The 16825-nt window shown below is 38.3% G+C and overlaps 1 long non-coding RNA gene across 1 annotated transcript; it reads left to right on the forward strand.

Annotated features, from left to right (window-relative positions):
* The first annotated feature begins 7867 nt into the window (after nt 1-7867).
* Nucleotides 7868-15427, forward strand: LOC123284390 (uncharacterized). Its single transcript, XR_006525260.2, has 3 exons — nt 7868-7969; nt 12201-12312; nt 15306-15427. It is a non-coding gene; the product is annotated as an uncharacterized lncRNA (long non-coding RNA).
* Nucleotides 15428-16825: the final 1398 nt, after the last annotated feature.

Genomic DNA, 16825 nt, shown 5'->3' on the forward strand with positions numbered 1-16825 from the left:
ATATTAATTTATATTCCCATCAGAACTATACTCATATATTGATATCCTAAAACACATTCAACACTCCATATTAATATTTTTAAATTTTTCACTCTGGCAGATATAGCACATAGATGATGCTAACTGCCAGATACAAGCCTATATTAAATTTTTCCTACATTATTTTGATGTATAGTCTAATCTACTTCTTCATATGAATGCAATTTTATAGTACTGTCTGCTATAGAGAGAATAGAGAAGTAGTTTATTCTTTCCTATAGCACGGTGGGTCAAAATGTATTTCTTATTATTGATGATTTAGAAATGATTGCTTCAGATTTTCAACTTGTTGTTGGAAATATGCTGTAAACTTTTAGGATTGTGGTCATATTTAAATAAATCTACATCTAGTTTATTTCAAAAGTGAGCTGTGTGATTTTAGGGCATTTTAGATTTTCTTGTACCATGATTAATCTTGACTAATCATGACAATGTCTTTCATTGTAGTGTCAATGCCTTCATTGTAGTGGCATTATATGAGCTGTGTATTATTTTTTCCTGATGTTAATGTTTCATGTTAAATCAGCAAGAAATTAACAAGATCCTGTATACATACGACATGGGCAAGCCCATTTCAGGCCAAGGGAAGAGCTTGAACAAAGGCATGGTCTGGCGATAGTAAGGTACTTGGTTAGAATAGGATGTAGTATAGAGTAGGGCATCGGCAAGTGATTCCATCAGAAAAGTGTGCTGGGGCCAGGTAGGAAGGTGGGGCATGGTATCATATGCTGGAAAGTTATTGCGGATAAACTGTATTGCCTGTAAGTTGTTTTTTTTTTTTTTTGATTTTTTTTTTGAGGAAGATTAGCCCTGAGCTCACATCTGCTGCCAATCCTCCTCTTTTTGCTGAGGAAGACTGGCCCTGAGCTAACATCCGTGCCCATCTTCCTCTACTTTATATGTGGGATGACTACCACAGCATGGCTTGCCAAGCGGTGCCATGTCCACACCCAGAATCCAAACCAGTGAACCCTGGGCCACTGAAGCAGAAGGTGCAAACTCAACCGCTGCGTCACCGGGCCGGCCCCTGTAAGTTGAGTATTAAAGGTCTGTTGATGGATCACAAAGACAGCATAAGATAATATAATGCACTGTTAATATTAGGAGAAAATGAAAAATGGCTCTGCTGGCAGCCAGTCCATGGTGTTCTTAACTCACATAAACAATGCTCAGACAAGAAAATGTCACTCTGCAACCATAAAAGGGACTAAACATCCCCCTCTCCTGACTAACGTGAGAGGTTGCTGTTTCTTTTCAAAAACAATTCTAATTCTGCTTTAATCATCATTCCTCCTAGATAAAAAGTGTTAAGATGCCTGTAGCAGTCATGATGGTACACCGTTCAGACCTCATGCTGCAAGAAGAACAGGTGGCTACTGGCCTCCAGCTGCCCCACTTTGGGGATTTACTGCAGAGTTCACACCAAAGCCACATTGTCCCTGGGCTACTCAAAACCAGTGACTACACTTGGCAGGGGTACTAGAGCTGGGACATCTCTACCTGATGTGGAACTCTTTTAGTAGACATTCTGGGTTTCTCCACTGGCCTGGCCAAGATGTTCTCAGCACAGCCCTGCAGTCAGAGGCTCTTCCTACCCAATCTCCTTTCACAAGTGTCAGACCAACATGGCGGTCTGTAGACTCTCCCTGCCTACTCCTCCTTCCTCTTCGCTTTACTCTTCACAGATATTTCCCCTAAGAAATCTCTTGCATATCTAATTCCCACTTGGCATCTGCTTCCAAAGGATCATCTGACACAGCTGGAACGGCAACTAGACCGAGAAAGCAGGAGCAAGGATGGATTTGAGGATTGGGTTACTTATCACCTGACTGGCAAAGAGGACCCCAAGTGGTGTGAGGATCACAAGTAGTGTCTGACACAAGGTGGTGGTGCAATTATTGAAGATTTCACCAGTGGCAACTTGGGAAAAGGTCTTGGTGGACGGGAACGTCCTTTGCCTTCATGTTGATTCTGATATTTGGAAAGTATGGGGATCAGCACATATATGAACAGTGATGCAGAAAAATCTTCCCAATGTGGGGAGCTGTGAGTGGTGAAGCTGGACATTCACTTTTGTGGAAGGAGAAGTAGTGCAAAGAGAGAATATATACAAACTTTTAGGCAGAGACAAATGTGCTGGCCTGGAAAGAAAAGTACTAAAAATCAGAAATAAAGAAATGGGAGGTAAAGGCATGTAGGTGGGCATATAGGAATGAGGATGAAGTGTGAAGATATTGTTAAAATCATGTGTTCCATATCCATCAGAAAGTACCTATCATGGAAAGGGCATTGAATAGCTATGTTGACAGAAGGACTTGGCCAGCCTTTGTCATCCGCCATCCAATAACTGGCATGATGGACCTATAAACAGAGTAACCATCATGGCAGAAATGGAGAATATGCATGTGACCAACTGTATGGATTCCCACTTACCAAGGTTGATCTAGCTACTGCTGCCTCTGAATATCTAACTTGCCAGCAATGGATACCAATGCTGAACCCCTAATATGACACTATTTCTCAAGGAGAACAATTGTCCATAAGGTGGCAAATCAACTACATTGAGCCCCATCTGCAGTGAAAGGACTAAAATTCATCCTTACAGGAACGGGTATCTGTTCTGACTATGGGCTTCCCTTTCCTGCCTTCAGAGCCTGTCAGCACCATTACCTGGGGGCTTACAGAGTGCCTGATCCACAGACAGGAAATCCCACACTCACTGACCAATGAAGACAATGTGATAGTAGACTCATTTTCATGGCATCCACTGATTGTATCACATACCACACCAACCAGAAGCAGCTGGCATGATAGAGCATTGGAATAGCATTTTGAAGGTGTACTTGAAGTGACAGCTTGATGGTAATAGTCTGTGAGGAAAGAGTGTCACTCTCCAGGATGCACCACATTAGAGACCTCTATATATAGTTCTATATCTCCAATAGGAAGAATACACTGTTCTGGGAATGAAGTGGTAGAAGCAAAAATGATCCTGCTTACTATCTCTGTCAATGTGCCACTGGAGGACTTTGTGTTTCCAATTGCTGCAACTCTGGGTTCTGCAAGGCTAGAGGTCCTGATCCCCAAAGAGGATGTACTCTTATAGTAGGAAAACAAAAAGAGTTCCACTGAACCACAAGCTGTAGCTCCTTGTGTCCAGGATCCAGCAGACAAGAAGAGTAGGAGTGATTGAGCTTGATGAGCAAGATGAGGTAGGGCTGCCTTTACACAGTTGGGGCAGAGTGGAATACATGTGGGACTCAGGTGACCTACTTGGGCATCTCTTGGCACTTCCTTTTTCAATTGTAACAGTGAAGGGACATATACAGCAGCACTGGCCTGAGAAGGGTATGATTTGTAGTGGCTTAGACTCTTCCAGAATGAGGATCTGGCTTACACTGCCATGTAGGCCACCAAATTCTGCAGAAGTGATAGCTGAGGGTTGGGAAATTTAGAATGCAAGGTGGAGGAGAGAGAGGATTAATACCAGTCGTGACCCTGAAATCAACTGTAGTCACTGGGGATTGTTTTTATCTCACCAACTGTCTTTTGCAAGCTTCTCCTCAGGAAAAGAGACCAATGGGAACAAAGGAGGAGTTTCTCTTGTGAATATTTGTGGATCTGTACAGTGCAAGGAGAGGACTGTGGGAACTATGAAAGTATCACTCAGATTTCCCTGTTCTGGGGAATGTGGGTAGCCAGTAGCCTCCAGCTGCAGCCCCGGTGGGATTCACTGCAGCATTCATGCTGAGGACATGATTTTCCTGGGCTGCCCCAGCTAAAGACTGAGCATGGTGGCAGTGCTAGAGCCTGGCTATTTATTTCCAACATGGGGCTCCTCTAGTGGACAGCCTTTGCTGTTGAGTTCCACATAAACCTAGCCAGGATTTTCTCAGAGCTGCACTGCACTCTGAAGCTCTTTTTACCCAATCTTCCTTTCTTCTCTCTCTCCGTTCACAAATGTCAGACCAGCATCCAGGAATGAAGACTCTTCTTGTCCCCTCTTGCTCCCTCTTCCCTTTATCCTTCGTAAGTCTTTCTCTTAATTAATCTCTCGAACTTAAAATCTGTCTTGTCTGCATCCAAGAAGATTTGGAAGGACACAGTAGCCAATCACCAAATTGTTCCCATTTTTTGACTGTATCCAATCTAGACATAGGGCCTGTTTCTTAATCCCGCATAAACCAACTCATTTAGGAAGCACATCCCATTTCTTTTCTGAGACGCATCCTGGTTCCTCTGAGTTGCATTCTCCCCTTCTGCAACCAGCCATAAAAGAGGAAAGAAAGCACTAACTTTTGACTACCTGGGTATCTGGCTATTCAAATAGCTTCAGGAATTATTAACATCAGACAAATTTTGGTTTGATTCCCAACTCTGCCACTTACTAACTTGTGAGATTTTGCTAGAACTAATTTATCTATATACAGTAGTAACTAAGAATCCCGTTAGAGAATTTACTGAGCCCAAACCTAAACTAAATGCATCTACTTTGCCTTAGGCAGATCCCCAAGATACTGTGGCCACTCCAGTCCTCTACCCGCCACTCTCAGTATAAGAGAATATGCGTTGGAAGGAGAGTCAGGATGGAAAATGATAGTATTATTAAAAGGGTATAGTAAAAATAAGTAACATTTGCAAATTTTGCAAAAATATATGAACATCTGAACACACTGCTAGGGATCTTCCCAAGGGCCCTGAAGACTGAACTTCATTAGTTTCAGTGTAAGTTAGCTTTCTTTGTAAAAGAATGGATGATTATTAACCGTAAAACTGCGGTATCCTTCAAGAAAAGCTGATTCTATTTCCCAGGTATTTAGGCTTTGGGATGCTAGATGCAAAAAGCAGCTTGGCTTTGAGGGTAAGGGAATTACACAGAGAGAGACTGACTGCAGAGACACAGAGAGAAACTTAGAAATTGAGAGAGCTCCTCCTTAACACCTGGAAAGAGAGAAGCCTAAAGAATATTTTTTTAGGAAGCTTTGTTACATGATGCGTAGTCATGCCTTCAGTAAAACTTGAATTATTATTAAAACTTTTGTAATTTAATGTATTTATATTTGTTTATTTATTAATATCACAATGTAGCCCAGGTTGGCCCAGTTATATTCAGGTTACACATTTATGCTCGTATTTGAGAATAGTGGAAATAATGACAAAAAATATATTGCATGTGTACTTTATTCAGGCACCATTAAAAGAGTGTCCCCTGTATTATCTCATTTAATCCCCAGAACAAGTGGGAGAATTAGCCACTATTATTACCACCATTTTACAAATGACGAATTAAGACAGAAAGTTTTACAGAAAGTCATACAGCTATTAAATAGTGGGGCCAGGATTCGAATCAAGCCTGACTCTGGATCTGCATGATCTACACAACACTGAGAAGAGTTTCATTCACGTTCAGAACATTGTATCCACAGTGAGGCGACTCTACCAATCTCCCCGAGCAAAGGACAAATATACTAGATTATATTTGTTCATCACACCCTTGTCTCGACTTAATTGAAGCAGGCAGATTATGTTATTCCTTACATTAATTAGTCTTTCTCTCCACTAAATATAGATCTTGGAGCCTGAGTTTGAAGTTTGGCTATGTTACTAAGACGCCATGTGAACCGCAATGGGATTTCATTTCCTTATTTTTAAAACTAGTGATAATAGTACTTATTTTACAAGAAGCATTTGTGTTAAATAAGATAATGTGTATGAAAATGCCTGGTGTACATATAACATGGGCTTAATACATGATAATTTTCCTTCCTTCTTTAATAGGAAATTGGCTAATATCACTTTCCTAAGATACTATAAGATGCAGGTTTGTTTATATAACATTCATATTTCCTTAAGCGATCAATCAGCCTGAATATTAGTAACTTAGATAATTTATTTGATAATTAATTTTCCGTATTGAAATGGCAAGGTAAGTGTAAAATAGAAGACAGCTTGTTCAAAGGTTGGGAATATATTAATGTAGAATTTTTGTCATGTGATTTCTGTAGAAATATAAATAGTTTATTTCTCTTTTAAGAGTGAGTAATTATATTTGATTTGCACATCTTTTCCACTTATTAATTCAAGACCTACTCTTTTTATGTGCTGTTCCATGAAAACTATAAATGTGTGACTTCTCATTGATTATTATGCCTGTGGAATAACATTATTCCTTAGCTCAAAAATACTCATTATAAAGATCTTTCTTTATTAATTGTTATTAACTGATTCCAGTTTGAGGATGAGATTATAAAATTTTGTATCACTTGCTCTAAATAGACATTTTAACATGAAAAAATGTGGATAATTTTAGTTAGAAATCTATAATTTTAAGGAGCTCACAGCTATAAAAATGTTTGCTTTTATAAAAAACCCAGCATATCATTGCAAACCCCAGATAATCAGTTACATATATAGTAAAATGTTAGTATGAATCAATGACACTATTTATTATTATGCAAAATAAGACATTGTTGCATTGAAAAAACCCAACAAATTAGGAGTGCAAGTTTATTTTTATGAACCATCTAAATCAATATTAAATATTAGTCTCTTTTCTTTTAATAAACTTCCCAAAAGTCTAGCAAAATCTCAGAATAAAAACAAAATATAGCTTAAGTTCATTTAACACATTGCTTAACAGATATTCATCAAAAGACTACTGTAAAATTGTCCAAAGATTTCAAAGCAAATTTATATTTTTTATTGATGAGCAAAATAAAATTTTTATATCACGGGAACCAGTTTATAACTCTAATATATTACCAGTTTAAAAAGAAAAAGTGAGCAATGCCTGCTGATAATAATTAAAAAATAAAATGTAATTAAGCTTGTCATTTGGTTGCATGAAACATGATGAGAAATGATCAATCTTCTTCGAGTATGCCGGAGTAAGCTACTGATGTGAGAAAATTCTCTCTTGGTCTCTCAAGTTTTGGAGTATCTTACAGCTTTTGTTTTGAGATGTTTGCATAGCAAATAGCCTTGGGAGAGAGAGGTACTGTCTCCCTCTGGGACAGAGAGCAGGTTTGTTTGTTGTTCACCAGAATAATAAAGATAACGTCTCCCTGCTGAGCAAAGGTTGTGTGCAGATTTGCTTTAGTCTTATATGAGATTAGAGTATGCTAAACCAAAAAATCCTTTCCTGTAACACAACCATGGTGTGTATAGGTGTCAATGGCCCTAGTCTATTGCCCTGTGGTAATTAAGACTCTTGGGACTGGTGCGGGAAAATGAGGATACACAGGCTATTGCTATTGCTGTGGGCAATAAACTTTCCTTTCTCTGACCCAGGAGCATTGTGTCTTCTGCACAGCCATGAAGCTGTGGCAGTCTAACTTAGCTTGCAAGCAAGATAAAATCAAACACTTCATAGTTCTTGGCAGCTACCACAGATTGTTTAAAGATCTAGATACTGTCTACCACGTAGCAGTGAAGCACATACATCCAAAATAACCAGGAACGAATAATTGGGATAAACTGTGATGTGGGAAGTAACTCATGACTACCTAAGGAGTTATAAGAAATCATCTTCCATAAAAACAATGAAAAACAAACACATAACAACAGAGATGGGATTAGTGGTTACCAGAGGCGAACGGGGAAGGCAGGAGGGCCAAAGGGGTGATTAGGCACATGTGTGTGGGGATGGATTGTAATTAGTCTTTGGGTGGTGAACATGATGAAATCTACACAGAATTCGAAATACATTACAATGTACGCCTGAGATTTTTATAATGTTATAAACCAATGTTACCGCAATAAACAAAAAAAAAGGAAAAAAAGAAATCATTTTCCTATTGGTTTGGGATGCACCAACCCCCCTGAAACACTCTCTTCCTGGAAACTAGAATGTTTTCAGCAGTCACTGAAAGAAAAACGGACTCATAGAGGCTGAAAACAGTCTTCAGATGTGAAACTTTCTCATGAAAAGGTAAGCTGGATCAATCAGAGTCTTTCTCTCAAGATTTTGAATGGGAAATAGAATCAGACAGCAACAGGGAGTGCGACTGAAAAGATGCAAAACAGGGTGCTGTTAGAATCTAGTCGGAGCCATGAAATCTCAGGCACGTCAAATTTTTGAGGAAGAAAAATGTGAGTAAACAGGTAGAAAAGAGAGCTACTTTATGAAGGTGAAAAGTTGGCAAGAGGGAAAGTGTAAATGCACGGAGAGCAAGAGAGAAGCAGTAAAGCAATGTGGCTGCAGAGAAAGAGAGGAAGAGACAGGGGATGGCTCATCCTTGGAGCTGCTTGGATTCCTGACGGATTTTCAGCTTCAGTTTATGCTCCTGTTCACGTGTGTTCCCATGGTGAAACTCAGTTCTCTTTGTATGGTCTCAGTGACTATGTTCCTCACTGCAACTACAACAAAATGCTAACGAGAACATATCTTATACCAATGACACTAAGGTACCTCTCTTTGGTTCCAGCTTAATTCTGAACCCTTAATAGGAAAAAAGACACTGAATAGTTCAGGAAAGATCACATGTGCACACTAAAAATACATGACAGAGTTGATAACTCTCCAAAACTCTCCACACAGTCTAGTGGAGTCAACAGAGAGCAAAACATCCCAGCACAATTATGTTTGTGGAAGCAGAGAAACGTCAGATTGACAGCATGGCTACAGTGGTGAACAATTTCAGGAAGCACCTTTCACTCAGAACCCAAGATGCCTATGTGTTCTTTGTATTCAATACCTTCTATGAGAATGGTACCCTCAGGAATTGAGCAATGTTATGGTCCTGAGTTACAGCCAGGTATATCACCACATAGAAGTGAATACTAGAGTTGGATGTTGGAGTGGGTGTTGTAGAAGGCAGAGAACAGGGGTGGAATGCAATCCAGACAGATATTTTCTATGTTCTGGATGTGACTCAGCATTCTTTCCTACATTCGTCTATGTGCATTCCTGAACTATCGGCAGCAGAGAGCTAAAATTTATGTTCCCCAGGCTTCCGGGTAGCTTAGGTCTGAAGGCAAATTAGTTTATGCTAACTAAAAGCATTCCTGTGAAATTCAGAGTGTGGCAATGTGGTGGAAGCCATTTTCGTGCTGCTGTTTAACTAGCAAATAATACCCCAGAGATGTTAGAATTTAAAAATCATTGTAGCGGCTAGACTTAATATTCCAGTGTCTAGTGGATCTAAAGGCAGTTACGTCATTGCAGGAGCCAGAATCAGCACACCTGGGTCTGTTATCAGTGTCAAGTGTGTCTTTGAACTCATCAGTCCAGTAGCAGCCCCAAAAATCCTCCTCTTCCAGCCCTTCTAGTCATTTTAGGAGCATTTCATTTCCTGTGTTAAATCCCTTTCTGCTTGAAATATCTTTTTACTACACTAAACTCTGGCTGATATAGCATGTTCAAAGGCAAGGATATACCAAAAAAAAAGATCTTGCGGTCAGGGAATGACTAGCTGCTAGGTATGATGGAGCCAAAGATGGATTGAGGTGGAAAATATGAATGAAAGAGTATGTTTTGCAAAGATTGTGAAGAGTTTTAAAATTTTGTGTCTCTCAAGTACTGGGCATCTAGTAGATTTTTATTAAATGTTTGTGGTATGAGATTGTATTTAAAATCTTTAGAGTTTAGCCTTTGTCTTACTGAAGAACTATTGAAGGCTTCTACTTAAGGGAATAACATGATGAGGTTTGCGCTTCTTATTTACAGTTCTCTGGGGATGACGTGGGGAAGGAGTTGGAAGTGGCTAAGGATACAAAAGCTATCACAGATTAGTCTGTAGCTTATGAGGCTGTTGAAAAAACAGTTTATAAATTTGGTCACATTCCATGCAAAGTCTATTATGTGATTTGAATAGTTAAAATACTAACAATGCCACACCTTGAGATATTGAAATTAAAAATCTTCACCAGGATCACATACTTTTAAAGCTATTAGGCAGAAGAAATGGCAAACTGTATTAACATTATTGCCACACGGTGGCACCAATTTGGCTGGTAAACAGGCATCCCTTTTATCCATATTTAGTCAGTATTATGTGAATTTGTTTATGGGCCTCAGCCTGTCTATGGGCGATTTGGGGGTATGGGGTTGTATTTTATCATATAATATTATGCAAGATATTTTTATATCCTTTAGTAGTGTTATCCGAAGGTCATTTGTAATGGTGGCATTACTGTATTTGCTGAAAAATGTGTCCCCAAGCTTTAGAATGAAAGTTGGATGTGTGGAAATGCCAAGAAGGCCAAATACTGGATGATGTATCTTGCTAATTCACTTAAAAGAGGAAATTTCAAAATGTTGGATATTGGTTGGGAAAATGAAAAAGAACTTTCAAGCAAAAAGGTGCTAAAATAGTTGGAGAGTTAGATTATCTAAGAAAACACCTCGTTTGATTTACATTTATTTTTATGAGAAAATTAGTTGAATTATCTGAGTTTTAATTTAAAGTCTTTGGAAACTCCCTCTGAATAAAATATGACTGCCTGCACCTATCTCTATTATATCACTTACCCCATTGTGTGATAAATATTTTCTTACACGTCTGTATGACAGAGGAAGCACTCTGTTCTTTATCAGTCCATTTCATTTCTTCCTGGGCAAATAGAAAGACTCTGTTTCCCACCCTCCTTTATAGTTAGGTTGGAACCATATGATGTACACAACTAGTAGGCTTGGCTATAAAACCGCCCACACAGTCTTCCATATTCTTTCTTTTCTCTTTATATAGCAATTTTTAAGATCACACATTTAAGTTAATGGAGCCACTCGATAGAGTGAGGCTGAATTTCTCAGTTACTGTGTGGAGCACACTCTGCCTCAACAACTTCCACCTCCTACCACCCCCACCCCGATCCATATTAGGCTGTGACATAAACTAGAAATTAACCTTTACTGTGTTAAGCTGTTGAGATATTGACATTGTTTGTTACAGAATCAAATCTACTTTGTCTCATTAGGCTGTGCTCCCTGAGCTCGGAGGTCTTGCTTTATCTATCTCATTTTACTGTAATATCTGGGACAATACCTAGCATATAGTAAGTACTCAATATATGTTGAACAAATAAATGAATGGGTATTCTAGACGAGAGATAATAGGTACCTTTAACTAAGGCAATGGGAGAAGACAGAATAAGAGTAACTATTTAATGATGTCTTCAATTTCAAAATTGTTTTAAAAGTGAAAATTTACTTTCTACAATACATGGTTCTACTATATTTTAAAAGTATGCAGCTTTTAAATACATCGTCAGTATTTATACCTCTTTCTAACATTTTTTCTAAATATATCTGGGATTGTTATGAAATAAAAAGTAATGTGTGATAAAATTTATTTCATGTATAACTTTTGGAATCAGTTGATTAATTTTAACTCATGATGCCACATATTGTAACCTAGTTAATTCTCTTTAATTCATTATGTGATGTAATTTTTTGAGCAGTTTTAAGTTTACAGAAAATTGAGCAGAAAGTACAGAGGGTTTTCATATATCTCTCTCTTTCCCACAGTTTCCCCTATTATTAACATCCTGCATTAGTGTGCAAGATGTTATAATGTGCAAGATTTGTATAATTATTTGTTATAGTTGATGAGCCAACATTGATTCATTTTTGCTAACTAAATTCCATAGTTTACATTAGGGTTCACTCTTTGCGTTGTACATTGTATTGTGTGTAAATGTATAACAACGTGTATCCACCATTGTAGGATTATACAGAATAGTTTCACTGCCCTAAAAACACTACTCCTGTACTCATTCATCTCTCCTACCCTCCTTCCTTCTGAAGCCCTGGCAACCACTGATCTTTTTACTGTCTCCACAGTTTTGCATTTTTCAGAGTGTCATATATTTGGAATTATATAGTTATGTCACCTTTTCAGGTTGGCTTCTTTTCATTTAGTAATATGTACTTAAGTTTCCTCCCTATATTTTCATGGCTTGATAGCTCATTTCTTTCTATTGTTGAATAATATTCCATTGTATGGATGTACCACAGTTTATTATCCATTCACTCATTCAAGAATGTCTTAGCTGATTCCATGTTTGGCAATTATGAATAAAGCTGCTTCATACACTCATGTGCAGATTTTTGCGGGGATGTAAGTTATCAACTCATTTGGTAAATACCAAGAAGTACAATCACTTGATCATATGGTATGAGTAAGTTTAATTTTGTAAGAAACTGCCGAACTGTCTTCCAGAGTGGCTGTGCCGTTTTGTGTTCCCATGAGCAGTGAATGAGAGTTCCTGTTGCTCCACGTGCTTGTCAACTTTTGGTGTTGTCCGTGCTTTGAAGTTTAGCCATTCTAACAGGTATGTAGTGGTTCTTTTTAACTTTTTATTTCATGATACTTAGTTCTGTCATTTATTTTCAGACAAAAGTCCTTAATTGTTTTCAGACAAAAGTCTTTCTTATTACATATGAAAAGTGGGGGAAAATAGTAGAGAATGGGCTTTACATCTAAGAGTGCAGGCTTAATTTATTTGGGTCTTAGACTCAACTTTGATTTATGAAGAAGTGGAGACTTCAGGTGAAGAACATGCCTTAAGAATTAAAATTCTGTGCAATTTACTTCATCCTTCATTCACTCCAGTATTTTCTGGCTCACATCCAAGAGCAGGTCAAACCACTGCAATGAGTGAATGAAATGACACTTTATCCTTGAAGAACTGAGGAGACGGTCTCAACTCTGGAACTAACGGCCTCCCTCTTTGCCTTGAAAGTAGTTGTACGTCCCCTCCTTATAAATTGGAGCTTGTTATAAAACGGACAGCTGGAAAACTAACATCAGCAGCGGATATAAAATTCCTTTAGTAGCATTGAATCTTTTATCTCTGCAGTCATGAGATTTGACAAATGGATAACATAATGGTCACAGAATGGCTGAATATTAGGATACATGTACAAAACTAACAGCACAGACGCAGTTGCTTATTGCAGAATGCCAGAGATCTGTTAACATCCTGAAATGACTTTCAGGGTGCTGAGTGAGATTTTTAAAGGTGCTGAGAGTGGATAAGCTAAATTCCTCATTGGAGAAGCACATTCTGCTGTGGTTCACACTTCCCTTTTGGCAGTAAGCTTCGGGATGACAGTTCTAAGTCTGACCCTTGTAGGTAAATATTATTTGAAGGATAGAGGCTAAAAATGCATATAATTCAAAAGAATTTCAACCCCCCCCCACCCCCACCCCTGCTATTGATGTTGGGAAGAGAGGATAGAGGGTAGTAAGTGGAAGAAGTTTTGCTTTATGCCTGGTCATGTTATAGCAAAACTTATTTTTCTTATTTTTCAAATGGGAAACCAGGGCAAACCTGGCTGACAGGCCGAGTGAGAATATTCTGGTGGTACTAAAACGTAACTTATTTGCTGAATACACTCAGTGTAGCACTCTGGTGGTTTAAAGATATTAAAATTTTTTAAAAGGGGTGATAAATTCACTTTCATATGTTTCAATATTATAGCTAAAGAAATGACTGTCACTTCTCACTGATATTTTAATCATGAGTTACATATAACTTGTGCAGTACCAGATCTAAATGTCATTAGTGCATGCTCATTTACTTCAGGATATGTACAGTAGGAAAGTTAGTACACTATTTGAATAAAGACATTTCTATAGAGATCAAGGAGTAGATATGTTTCAGCTTGATTTCAAAGTAATAACTAGTATACTAAAACTCTTCTGTAAATACCGGAGAAGATATTTTAGCATCTAATCATTAGTTGCATAGTACGGATGCTTATACATCATCCTTTTTTCATCGACTCGCATCATAGTAAGGTCAATAAAAGTTTAATAACTGTGGCAGATGGTATTATTCTTCAACAAATATTCAGTCTCCTCTCTTGCCATTGAGAGAAATGTACTTCCCCACCCCACCAGTGTTGGGCTTGGTCATGTAACTTGCTTTAGCCAATGGAATGTGGCAGAAGTGACATTTTGACAGCTCTGGACTTTAAAAGACCTTGCAAGTTTCTGCCAACTTGTGGAGCACACCTAAATCCAATTCACAGCCTGAAGCACAGCTTCAGCACACAAGCTACAGCCAACACAAGCAATGCGAATGAGAGGTAAGCATTTGTAACGTAGGTCATTACGATAAGAGATGTTTTTCTTTTTACTTTTTTGTAATGGAGCATAATGTACTTAAAGCTGAAACAAATGGAGATACTGACACTTAGAAGTGAAATGTTTTTCATAATAATAGGAAAGAAATGGATAGCTCTGTCATTGGCTTGGGGCTGGTTGGTATGTAGTAAGGAAACTTTTAAGTGTCTGGAGAAATGGCAACCCATGTTATGCAATAAGGAAATATTTGGCTAAACTTTTGAATGCAAATACCTTGGAGGGTGAGAATGTACTTAACATAGTTGGTGTTTGGAGTTGGTTGTCATTTGATATATTTATAAAGCTAATACAAGAAAGAATAAGCTGAGAGAAGATGTATACTATTTGCAAGGGAACATAGTCTATGGAAACCTGGAGGACTGGAAAATGAAATGATTTCTCATTTCTAGTTGGTTAAAGATAAAACAGAGAAATCCCTTGAGCCTCAAATGCTGATTAATACTCATGACACAGCTCCAGGGCAAAACAAAATCAAGGTTGTGACAATCACAGATTTCTTTAAGACTACTGATTGGATTCACGTGGCCTACAATAATTCCTTTCAGGTGGATAAAATGGCTGAGGAAAATTGACAAAGAACTTGGTCCCAGGGAGGACTGATAAGCATAAAGCATTGTAACTAAGTCTGGTAAGAGAGACATGGTTCAAAAGGAATTCTCATATGGCTATAGCCTGGAATAAAAACGTAAGTCAGCAAAGTGTCTGAAAGAGTTGTATGATTATTGTTACTGTCAGCCTGGATTAAAAAGGCCTGTAACTATATTAAACATGATCTGACACTTGGGCTCCCAATTATATGGGCTGGATGCAGCCTAAGAAAGCAGCTCAGACACCCAAATGTCATAAACCCCACTAGCCCCTTAAGATATAAGCAAAGAAATAATGAGCACAAAGGATTTCCCAGAGGATTGTTCCAAGAGCCATGGAGAAAATGGACTGGGGAGCCAAACTGGGACCTCATCAAAAACCATTCCAAACCATTCCCTACCTCCAGGAACAGTGGGTCCTCACAGCGTTTTCCCAGCAGGATTTCAGCATCACTATGGACCAGTGACTGGTCTGTGTCTCCCACTCTTTGCCTTTTTGGATGGTAGTGTTTATTGTGGTTAACCTGATTTGTCCTGTAATTTTAGGTGTCTGTGTAGACAGATAAAGTGTTTTTTTATTTCATAGGTCTCAAAATCAAGAGAAGCCACATTTAGACCTTGTGTAGGGACTATCACATGTTCCTGGACTTGGACCCTGGTGCCGTGATTAGATGAGACTTTTGGGTGCCCTCCTTTCTTCTAAAAGCGTGAGTAAATTTTGTGTATAAAAGGAAATGAATGTGGCTGAGATGGCGGACTGAGTCAGATTGTTTTATTGATCAGCAAATATTCACTCTTCTCTTGGGAGGATTATATTTCCCCATCCTACTGATGGTAGGCTTAGCCATGTGACTTCCTTTTGTGAATAGAATTGGCATGGAAATGACACTGCAACAGATCTGAGATGAAGCTCTGTGGAAGTATTGAAGTCCCACCAGCTCTCTTGTCCCTCATCACGTGAGCATCACGCCCCAAGTGGGGCTGTTCCACACCTGGGCCCCGGCATAATAAGAGATGCAGGGAGCATACCTGAACCTGACCCATAGTCTTGGAGCAGATCCACCAGTATACAGTGTGAAGGAGAAATAAATATTTGTTGTTAAAAGCTCCTGGGGTTTTGAGGAGGTTTATTACTCAGATAATCCTAGTGAAATCTGACTAATACAGTAATTTTCAAGATTACAGTTTTCTAGTGGCAGAGCCAGAAGAGAAACTAATTGCCTAATGACTGGGTGATTACTTTAGGCAAATACCTTGATCAATGATCCTGAAGAATAAATAAAATATATTTGCCAAACAAAGTATTAGAAACTATTGACTAAAGGAGCTAGAGGAAAGTCTTAATAAATAAAACCTTCCCAGTTTTTCTTATTAAAGGGCAGATTATTTTGTAGTTCAGCAATATTCACTCTCCCTTCCAAAGATTGGCTAAGGCTAGGAAAACTGGAAAAAAGAGGTGCTTGATGATGACGATAAGCTTTCATTTTTAGGATGGAGGATTTTTGTGATCAGTGGAATCATTTTTATGGAAAGAAGGAATTGAACCAGTGTTTTTCTCTGATTTTGTATACTTTCCTTTTATTTTTGAGCTATGATAACATACCACATTGGAAAGGGGGAAAAAAAACCAAAAAGCAAATTTAAACTCTTTCTTGAAATCTATAGAATATCAATTGATTAGAAACAATCTTTCTGGTTTCCTTTTAAACATTATTCTTCTTTGACATTCTGATGAACTCTACCTCTAAGCTGGATTCTCTGAAGCAATGATGACTGAATAGATGATTAATGAATTCAGTGGTAGAAAAAATAGATTTTTTTAACTATTACTTATTTATTTAAATACGTTTTCCACCTCTTTTGTATAGGAAAAATGAAACACACTTTGTTAAATTGATGAAGGAGGAAAGAAACATTGTATGTTGGGGAGCAGAGGACAGACGCTCTGAAACCTCCCATGAGGTTTCCATGGGAACCTCAACCTGGCCTGGGAGGTTATTCAGGTTTGTGATTGTTGAGTTTATGAAACAAGACCAAGTGGTGGAGGTAAAGATCAGGAATACTCAGTCTGGCATACACCTTTCTTCTGGGCTTGGGCTCATACTA

This window comes from Equus asinus, chromosome 3, assembly GCF_041296235.1.
Source record: "Equus asinus isolate D_3611 breed Donkey chromosome 3, EquAss-T2T_v2, whole genome shotgun sequence".
NCBI classification, from domain to species: Eukaryota; Metazoa; Chordata; class Mammalia; order Perissodactyla; family Equidae; genus Equus; species Equus asinus.